General features: G+C 33.2%; 1 long non-coding RNA gene across 1 annotated transcript; it reads right to left on the reverse strand.

Annotated features, from left to right (window-relative positions):
• Nucleotides 1–1,039: 1,039 nt before the first annotated feature.
• Nucleotides 1,040–5,050, reverse strand: LOC115987240. The gene is made up of 4 exons (XR_004091024.1): nucleotides 4,933–5,050; nucleotides 4,032–4,098; nucleotides 3,914–3,948; nucleotides 1,040–1,090 (listed from the first exon to the last, which is right to left on the reverse strand). It is a non-coding gene; the product is annotated as an uncharacterized LOC115987240 (long non-coding RNA).
• Between the last annotated feature and the right edge of the window lie 4,417 nt (nucleotides 5,051–9,467).

Genomic DNA, 9,467 nt, shown 5'->3' on the forward strand with positions numbered 1-9,467 from the left:
AAATCCCCAATGCACAAATGGACTTTATTTTTTATATATAGCAATTCTTAAATGAAGAATTTGTTATAGATGCACTAGTGTAGGTATGATTACACTCTATTAAACTAAAACATTTTTTTTTTCATGGATAATTTCTTAATTCTAATGATTTATTCAACGTACAAAGTCTCTATTATTGTCCTTTTTTTTTTTATTATTCTTCAACAAAAGGTAACAAGTTATGATTTTTGATTTGATCCTACAATTCAATTCTTGAACCCTTCCATTGATCTTACATAAGATCCCAATTAAACAACCTTGGCCATACCAATGGATATGACCAATGGAGTTGAAAATACCAGGAATGCAACTAACCGAACTAAACCAGTGAAACCCAAGGGTTTTTGCGAAAACCTATAAACTAGATGGCTGAACTGGATTGAACCAACATCACCTTATATTTTGAACGTCCAACAGCAACACCAATGAACTATATGAGACACTATATTCTCTCTTGTTGAAAAACCCGTCGATGAACAATCTACTAATTAAACAAGTCATACAAGAACCTGGCCCTTGTCTGGGACAAGGGCCAGTATGATTATTGATTCTTCAAACAGCTAGAGAGAAGGGCTATCAAAGATCATCAGCTCATGTTTGAATAAAGGATCTGCATGCTTTCGCACACTTACTAACAATATTAATCATACAAACTGTACATGTAGCATTCATAAAAGCAAGAATACAGCTTTTGCATATTGTTTCTTCCATCAGAATGTTTAGCTTAAATAATTTTTGAAAAAATAAACAGCAAATAACCAGTGCTTAACATCGCCTCCAACATAATTGAGACAAAACTAAATGCTACCTTCAGAGAGCATATTATAGCCACAATATCTTGTTCTCATAGTCAATACCACCTCAACATTACATCATACATAACTCAAACTCTTTTTTAGGGGGTTGGGAGGAGGGAAGGCAGGGGAGGGTTGGGTAGGGGAGGGCAAGGGGCATTTGGGGATATAGAGAGGCAGTGCTTACCTATGGTTTATGAGGCAGCAGTGGAGAACTACTTCGGCTGCTGTTGCTACTGCTTCTTCCTTTAATGGGCCTACACAAAAGCAAGCTTCCATCAGAACAAACCCAAATATAAATGAAAGCATGAAACATTTAAAGCTGCAAACACAAGTCCTAAAACTATATATATATATATATATATATATATCCTCAAGATGATAGATTGGGCGATTAAGGTGAGATCCAATGTAGATCCAAATTTCTATTCAATTGTGGGATCCAGGCAGTCCAGGGGGACCACCATGGCTCCTCTCTTCTCGAAAATCCATACATCCCTTATCAGTATATGGACAGCTATCTCTTGAGAACTAGTTTAGGTTCGGCTTCAATGGGAAAATAAAACGGAGCACCTAACAATGTATCTTCATAGACCAAGAACTACAATATATATATATATATATATATATATATATATCAACAAGGAACCTAATATAATATGTGTTAAAGGAATCAAGTTTACACTTTAGGCAAAGTCAAAGAGGAGAGACATGCAAAAACAAGGCCAAGTACTCCTCCCAACATAATCTTAGAAATTAATTTCTACGAATAACCTAGTTAGGAATTAATTGTTAGTTTATTAACTAACTAGAGGTTTGGCATGCACCATGTGTGAGCACCATGACTCAAAATTTCTTTATTAAACTTATTTGAGTTGCTAATTCCCTTCTCCACAATTTCTGGTCCTTACAAGATCCCACTGCCAAGAAAATCTTGGAAAGTTGGAGATATAAATAAAAAATTAAAAAAAAAAAAAAAATCCAAATCCAAATTATTGTCTATAAAACTATAACCTCAAAAGTTGAGATGAGACAGACTTCTACTATCTTCCATTAATTTGGGGATAATGAAAAAGGAAAAACATCTTCACACCAAAAAAAAAAACCTTTTCACACCGAATGCAGTTGGTTTTCTATATTAGTATAGATTTAGCTCACATATACTACATTTTCTTTCCTACCGGGGTTCAACAATATCCCACCAAGTCCAGTTAGAGGAAATTCAATATTTTTATTCATGTGACTTATGACTGCACCAGTGCCACCTTAAGTTTATGTACTCTACTTCTTAAGAAACAAGTACTGACGTAAAATGTCAAAAAGAAGAAAAGGCTAAAATCTCAAATTATTTAGCTGCAACAAACTGTAACCTCAACTATATGGCAATGGTTACCTAGTTATGATACTTGTTAATTCTGTTCATGTGGCATAATCACCCAAAACGATGCCACCTCAGGATTTTGTTGACTATCTCTGAAGGGGTTATAATCAAGTACAATAAGATAAGCACAACAGCAATAATCTTTTTTGCGGAAAACTGGACAATAAAATCATTCCATTTTTAAAAAAAACTGGCTTTTAGTGGCAGACATACATTATTTGGTGTGAGAGTCATCACAAATCAGGCATTACCACAACACACAATGATTCCACATGAAGATATAAAAAATAGTTCACTGCATAAAAGATTTGAAATATTACAGCTAAACCACCTCCGATGCTCTAAATGAAATGATTTGATATTTGCATAAAAATTAAGAAATGTCTCCTCGAAGTATAAAATGCAGTATTATAAAAAATGTGTGACGTCAACAGCAAGAAGAGAAACTACAAATGTGCAGAGATTTATGATTTTTATTTTGGATAAATAATACACAGCTTTGTCAATAAGGTGAGACCAAGGGAATCAATACCCTATGATATATCCACAAAATTCCAAACAGTCTAGCGAAGCACTCTAGATTCATGCAACTGAATGCAAGTTACGCAGTCCAAAATAAATGGTAGGACATTATGATTTAGCAGTTAAGGTTACATATTGAAAATGCCAATTAAGTCGACTCAACCCCAGATGATGACAACATAACACTGTAAAAGCAGTAAACCATGAATTAACCAACCTGAAGTTTCCCAAGTTGTAGCCTGCTCATGTTATTATCACCATCATCAGTGCTTATTTATTGAACTACAAAGTACAAACCAAAATCAAAAGCCAGCCTTGTCGCCTAAAATATCCTTTAATCCATTTTCGAAACTCAAATGCCAACTCAACTTCCATCTCCTCATAGAAAGCAACAGCTAGCTCCCTCGTGTGTATTTTAAAGAATTTAAAACTACCTCTTCGGTAGTAGGAATTTTTCATTGTGCTCCTTTTCTCCAGTGATATCCATTTCTTTGAATTCTATAAATTTCCCAACTTAATGTTATGTAACTGAAAAAACTCCCACTTAAATATTTTTCCCAAGTGCAACCACCAAAATATTTTACCTTCCCCATATCACATTGAGAGTCCCATTTGGAAATCAAAATTCTAAAGGGAACAAGCATTTAACAGTTTGGAGTTCAACTTCCACCATCAAGACAATACATGCATAGGTATTTTCCAATAGTTCTGGAGTATAAATATTGATATGAACTTAAAACTAGATGTTACCGAAAATGATAATATGATCTGGGGGTGGGGGACACAACAAAGACATTTTCATCTTGGACTCATCACATGAAAATTGAAGGAATGTCATCTTGCAAGCTCGTATACCTTACGCATAAGAATGAAATTCATCATGTTGAAATCCCATGTTTGGATAAAGAGAGATGGGGAGAGAGGAGAGGAGAGCAGCCAAATATATAAAATTATGTTATGACCACGAACCCCATATCCTCCTCTCCCCATTAAAGTGAGTAGTAAATTTATTTTTCTTCATTGCAAAGTTACACAAATGCCAGGTGAGTTTTGAATCTATGATCTCACCCTCCATCCTAGGGGTAGACGAAGAGCCATCCAACCTAAAACCCCATTAGAAGAGAAATAAAATGAATTTAGATGAATAAAAGTGAAACCATTCACGGATAGAAATTACCTTCTTGGGCTACAACTCCTTGATCTCCGAGGTAACTGTTATAATTAGAAAGAATAAGCAATGTAAGGTATCTAGTAGGAGGAATTCTCTTTTTAAACAAAAAATAACAGACACTAACCTTGCGTGGACTAGGTGATCCAGAGTAGGATGATGACCGCCCACGTCTTCCAACTGGTGCTCAGCCTCTATTGTAAACACCACCCCCATAGAGAAAGGCATGCTTAAGTAAAAAAGTAATACAAACTAACAGCACAAATTGAATTAACAAAGGGAAATAGCATTTTGCAAAACTCAACAACATACTGAGCCTATTAAAAATTTGAAAAAAAAAAAAAAAAGAGGGGGCGAAATGAAATTGAAGCCAACATACTATTGCAACTCAAGTTCAGAACCGACATAGTCTTTATGTAAGTTGCAAAAATCAGGGTGACATCATAAGAACAATGGGCATGATAGAACTTATGAACAAAACTAAATTGAAGACAGGTGGAGTCGTAGAGTCTTGCCCTTGGATATACCAGTATTGTCAAAGAAGATAGTGATGATCCAAACATTTCATGGCTATGTTAAAACCTATACACATCCAATACCTTCTATCTGTCAACCAAGCCACATAAAGGGCTAAAAGAAATTACTTCAACCCACAATGAACAGAAATTTTTACAAGGCACCTCACAACCCGTATTGAACAGCATTTCATACAGCACTACTACAATTTCTACCAAAATGTCCTCCGCTACAACCCACTAGTCCACCACCCATCTAGGAGTCCACTACTTCTCATGTACGCATACAAAGAAATTTGCTGGCATACACTCAAATGAAGCAATTCTACAAGTAACATCAGAGCTCTGCAACTTTGAGACCCATATTAAAAAAAAATTCATAAACCTTATTCCCATCCTACTGAAATAAATGCGACATATATATAAAGCAAATAAAAGAGAGCTGACACAATTCAGACAACTAGAAAACCAGATCAATCATGCTTAGGATTAGAAACAATTTAGAAAAGTTACCTCCGTCGTGAGCAAGCAGTTGTACGAATAAGAGGAGTACGCATACGACCAATAGCCATAGGAGACCTTCTAAGAGGACTATGAGCTCGTCTTGGAGGTGAACTGAACGAAAACAAAGGTCATATTCAAAGCTTGTGAACCCATTTGTTAATCTCCTTTCCTTTAATAGTGTTACTCGTTCCAGTGAAGTTGGGCTTTGTCCCGGACATTTAGTAAAAAAAACTCATAAACCTTATTCAGGAATTACCCTTATCATTCATGTTACAAGAAGATAAAAATATAAACAGATGTATCCAAGAATGTGTGTGTATCACAAAATTAGTATATGAATGACTCCCTAGAGTTCTGTAGGGCCCCAGAAAAGCCAAAGTAATAAGACCTATACAATGCTTCCCATAGCTTCTAATATAAATTAAAACCCTGCCCCTAAAAATCAAATTAGAAGAGCTTTAGAAAAGCAAGAAGATAAATAAATATTAATTGTCAAAAAGATCTCTCACAAAAAGGGAAAGATGCACATTTTGTCAAGTAAAGGTTGAGTGTATGCGTCAAACATGGGAACACGAACAGGCATCCACAAGGCAATTGTCACTAGGGAAGTATCCTAGACATAAAAAACTAATTATTTATTTGAAGGCTAGTATTAACTATCTTAATAAGATTTGTTTAGATTTCATCTCAATAATAATAATAATAATAATAATTTTTTTTTTTTTTTTTTACAAAAATGCAAAAGACTATATACAAAGAAATAGAGACTCAATAAACATAGGAATGGAATCTAATAATATATTTATTTATTTATTTTGGCCCCCTAAAAAGCCAAAGGAAAATATACCATTTTATTTATTTATTTATTTATTTTATTTTTGTGATAATTTGATGGATATAATGAGGAAGAGAATATTTAAATTTTTTCCCTTGTAAACACCAAATTGGGCCCTTTTTTTTTTTCCAAATAGCATAACTTTTTGAAATATTTAAGAAAAAAACACTAGGTCAAACTTAATTAGTTATGTAGCCTTTTTTTTTGGGAACTTGAGTTCCAAATATTATGGCAGTCGGATCAAACATAATGCTTCGAACTTGAGTTCTAAAAAAGTGTTAAATAACTAAATAAGTTTGGAATTGTGTTATTTAGAAATTTTTTTCAAAAAAAGTGCTACATAACTAAATAAGTGAAACTCGACTTTACCAAACTCAAGTTCTAAGTATTATGGCAATCAGATCAAACAAAATGCTTGGAACTCAAGTTTGATAAATTCGAGTTTCACTTGGAACTCGAGTTCCAAAAAAGTGTTACCTAACTAAATAAGTTTGGTCATGTGCTATTTACAAAAATTTTCTTAAAATTATGCTATTTAGCAAAAAATTTCAACCAAAATGTGTTAGTTGAATTACAACTTACAAGTTACTTGACCATATACCAAGCTTAGATTATTGTTTACTTAATTATAAAGATATAAAGGTACAAACTTATAAGAGAAATCCTGTTGGAGTAAGGCCATGTTCAAGGCCTATTCTTAAATACTCTTCCTTAAGATTGATTATTGTTAGATGTGTGACTTCAAGATTTTGGGGGCTTTTGGGTTTTGGCACCTCAAATATGTCTTTCTCAATCTGTTTTGCAATTTTCATCATCAATTAGCTAATTCACCAAAACTTTCACGTTAGCAAACCATTTGTTAGACGTACGTATCTCAAGACTACCTTTTTTTTTTTTCTTTTGGGTTAAGAATCATTTTGAGACTACAGTTAATGGAATTTCTTCACTCCAGCGTAAAATGATCTTACTATTTTGCTAATATACTGTACTAGCTAAACAATGTGTTTATTTACAAGCCTTTGACCACAAGTGTTTTTGGACCTCAACAGAGGAGGATAGCCCATCTGGTGTCTTTATTTGTTGTTGTAATTTTATTTTATTTTCTTTCAATATATGATGTAATCTGGGAATACTTATTGGCCCTGGATTAGAGAATTGATTATTGCTGAATAATATTTCTTTGTGAAGGTCGTACTTAGCTCAAAGTCCAACCAAGACAACCAATTATTGGCTTGCATGCATTTTTAGTGTTTGCATGTACCACCACTTGGTTTCAGCACGTACACTATATCTAGTGTGAAAAACTGTCTACTAATTTCTTTGAATTTTATTTTCTTACCTATCCACTAATACAAAAGGAAATTATTATTATTATTTTTTCTAAAAGAAGCAAAATTAAAGAAATAAGGAAAATTGAATGATTTTGAAACTAATAGTCTAATATACTTAGACTTAGTTATAACTTTTGAATAAGCTTACCAGTATCACTCTTTAGTCTAAATAAGAGTCATAAAGATCCTAAGGTACAGTTAATTAAGTCGTTCATCTTGTATTGCATATATATCTCCTTCATCCTCTCCTCCTCTCTTTTATTTATGTTTCGAAATGGCATGGCATGGCTTAAAATTTGAAAATTTTATTGAATTTTCCCTTAGTTATTTTCCAAAATTTCAGAGCATGTGTTCCGTCGGAATGACACATTTCACAATGGTATTCTTCCCATTTCGATCGGAACATGTTAATTAGTAACATCATACATGCTCAAGATAAAGCAAAGGCCAAAAAAGAAAGACTGTATTAACGTGATTAATCTATAATAAATTTGAAAATACCAACAAAAAAAAAAAAAAAAAAAAACTGTAAGAAAGACTCATTCAGAAAATGACAAAAAATGAATTAGTACTAATTAAGAAATAATAAAAATGAAATACTGTGAAATTAGTGTTAATTACTAACATCATATACATGCTCAAGATAAGCAAAGGTCAAATAGGAACAAATACATTAAAATAAGATATTAACACCACGATTAATCTAATAATTTTGAAAAAATCATTAAAAAATGTTGTAAATCATTCAGAAAATGACCCAAAAAATTGAAATAGCACTAATTAAGAAATAATGAAAATGAAATACTGTGAAATTAGTGTTTTTTTTTTTTTTTACTTTCTGTTAAAAAAAAAAATCTAGATTGGAGATGCTCTATCTCTTGCCCAACGAGATCTTAGATATTGGTCTTCTAGACATTCTCCCTCTTTGAAATGCAACAAATGACATAATTATCCTGCAATAACAACAACAACAACAAAAAACATTTAGGGAGAAGTTTAAGCCATATTGAAATATTTGCATTGTGTCTTTTTTTAATTATTAAATAAGTAAATTAGGAAACTTGTGCATGATGAAAAAAATCCATGTTTGTTTATTCTATAATAAATATAATCAGATAACTTTGTACAATATGCAACATTAAGCAATTAAGCATCATTCAGATAAAAATGTTCACATTCATCTATTCTCAGGCGCATCCTTTGATAGATATTCTAACATATACATGCAGCAAAATAAATCATAAACGATCTCACGAACACATGCGTATCTATAAATCTCACCCAATAACTTAATTTGAACAATATGTATATGCGACAATATTAAACAAGCATCGTTAAAAAACCAAAACTGGGTCACCATTAATTATAGCAACCAAATAAAATGGGAACTAATCGAGTAACAAGAAATATCACACACTGTTTTCAACAGTCCCAGATCACAAATTGGATCACTATAACTAAAATCCACAACCTCTAGAATTCTGAATTTACAAACAGCAAGTAAAACCATGGAGTTCCATATATACATGCAGTCCAAACAAACATTAAACCCCTAAATTCAAAATGGCCACTTGACAAAACTGGTCAAATCCTCAACAACACGTACAGTAACATAAATTCAGTGACTGAAATCTAAGAAATAAATCAATAAAATAAGGTATACCCATTTGAGTAAATGAGCCGAAAATCAAATTGCTAACCTAAATTTATTAACTTAGACACAGATACAAAATAATGTAGCAATCAAGTTTGAGCACCAAACAATATTTCAAATAAAATCAAGAAACAGAGCGATATGAATTTTAAATATAGAAAATCAAGGAAAATAAAACTTACATGATTAGTCGTGTTTGCAAACTCTCCGTCAAGTCGGTATTCTTTCATGGTCCATTGAAGCCATTCTTAGCGACAAAACTGAAACTTCGCTTAGACCCATAGTGTATTGTTTTGCTATCATCATAAAGCTCTTCGTCCTTTGGACTTCTCCAAGTTGCAGAATGGGTAGATCTCTCAATGTGCTTATTTTTCTTCTTGAGTTTGGTGTAAAAATAGAGATGGTCCATATGGGTTTCTTGAAAAATCTTCATCCACGTGCTAGGATCCCCAAAAACATCACAATCGACGATAATATTCATTGAATCCTCGAAGATTGGGTTCCCTTGGACCTTGTTGAGAAGATAGTAAAGAACAATTTCTGCGTCATTAGGCCTAAACTTGACACCAGGTGGCAACTCCATATATAGCTTCAGCACCAGCACTGATCTGGTGATGAATCTTGTTGTTGTGTCGATAATGAGTGCTCAAAAGATCACTGGACTTGAAACTAACCGAGATCACTGGTGAGGGCTACGACGCCGATGATGCTCGGCCGACGTTTG

This window comes from Quercus lobata, chromosome 4 (genome assembly GCF_001633185.2).
Source record: "Quercus lobata isolate SW786 chromosome 4, ValleyOak3.0 Primary Assembly, whole genome shotgun sequence".
NCBI lineage: Eukaryota > Viridiplantae > Streptophyta > Magnoliopsida > Fagales > Fagaceae > Quercus > Quercus lobata.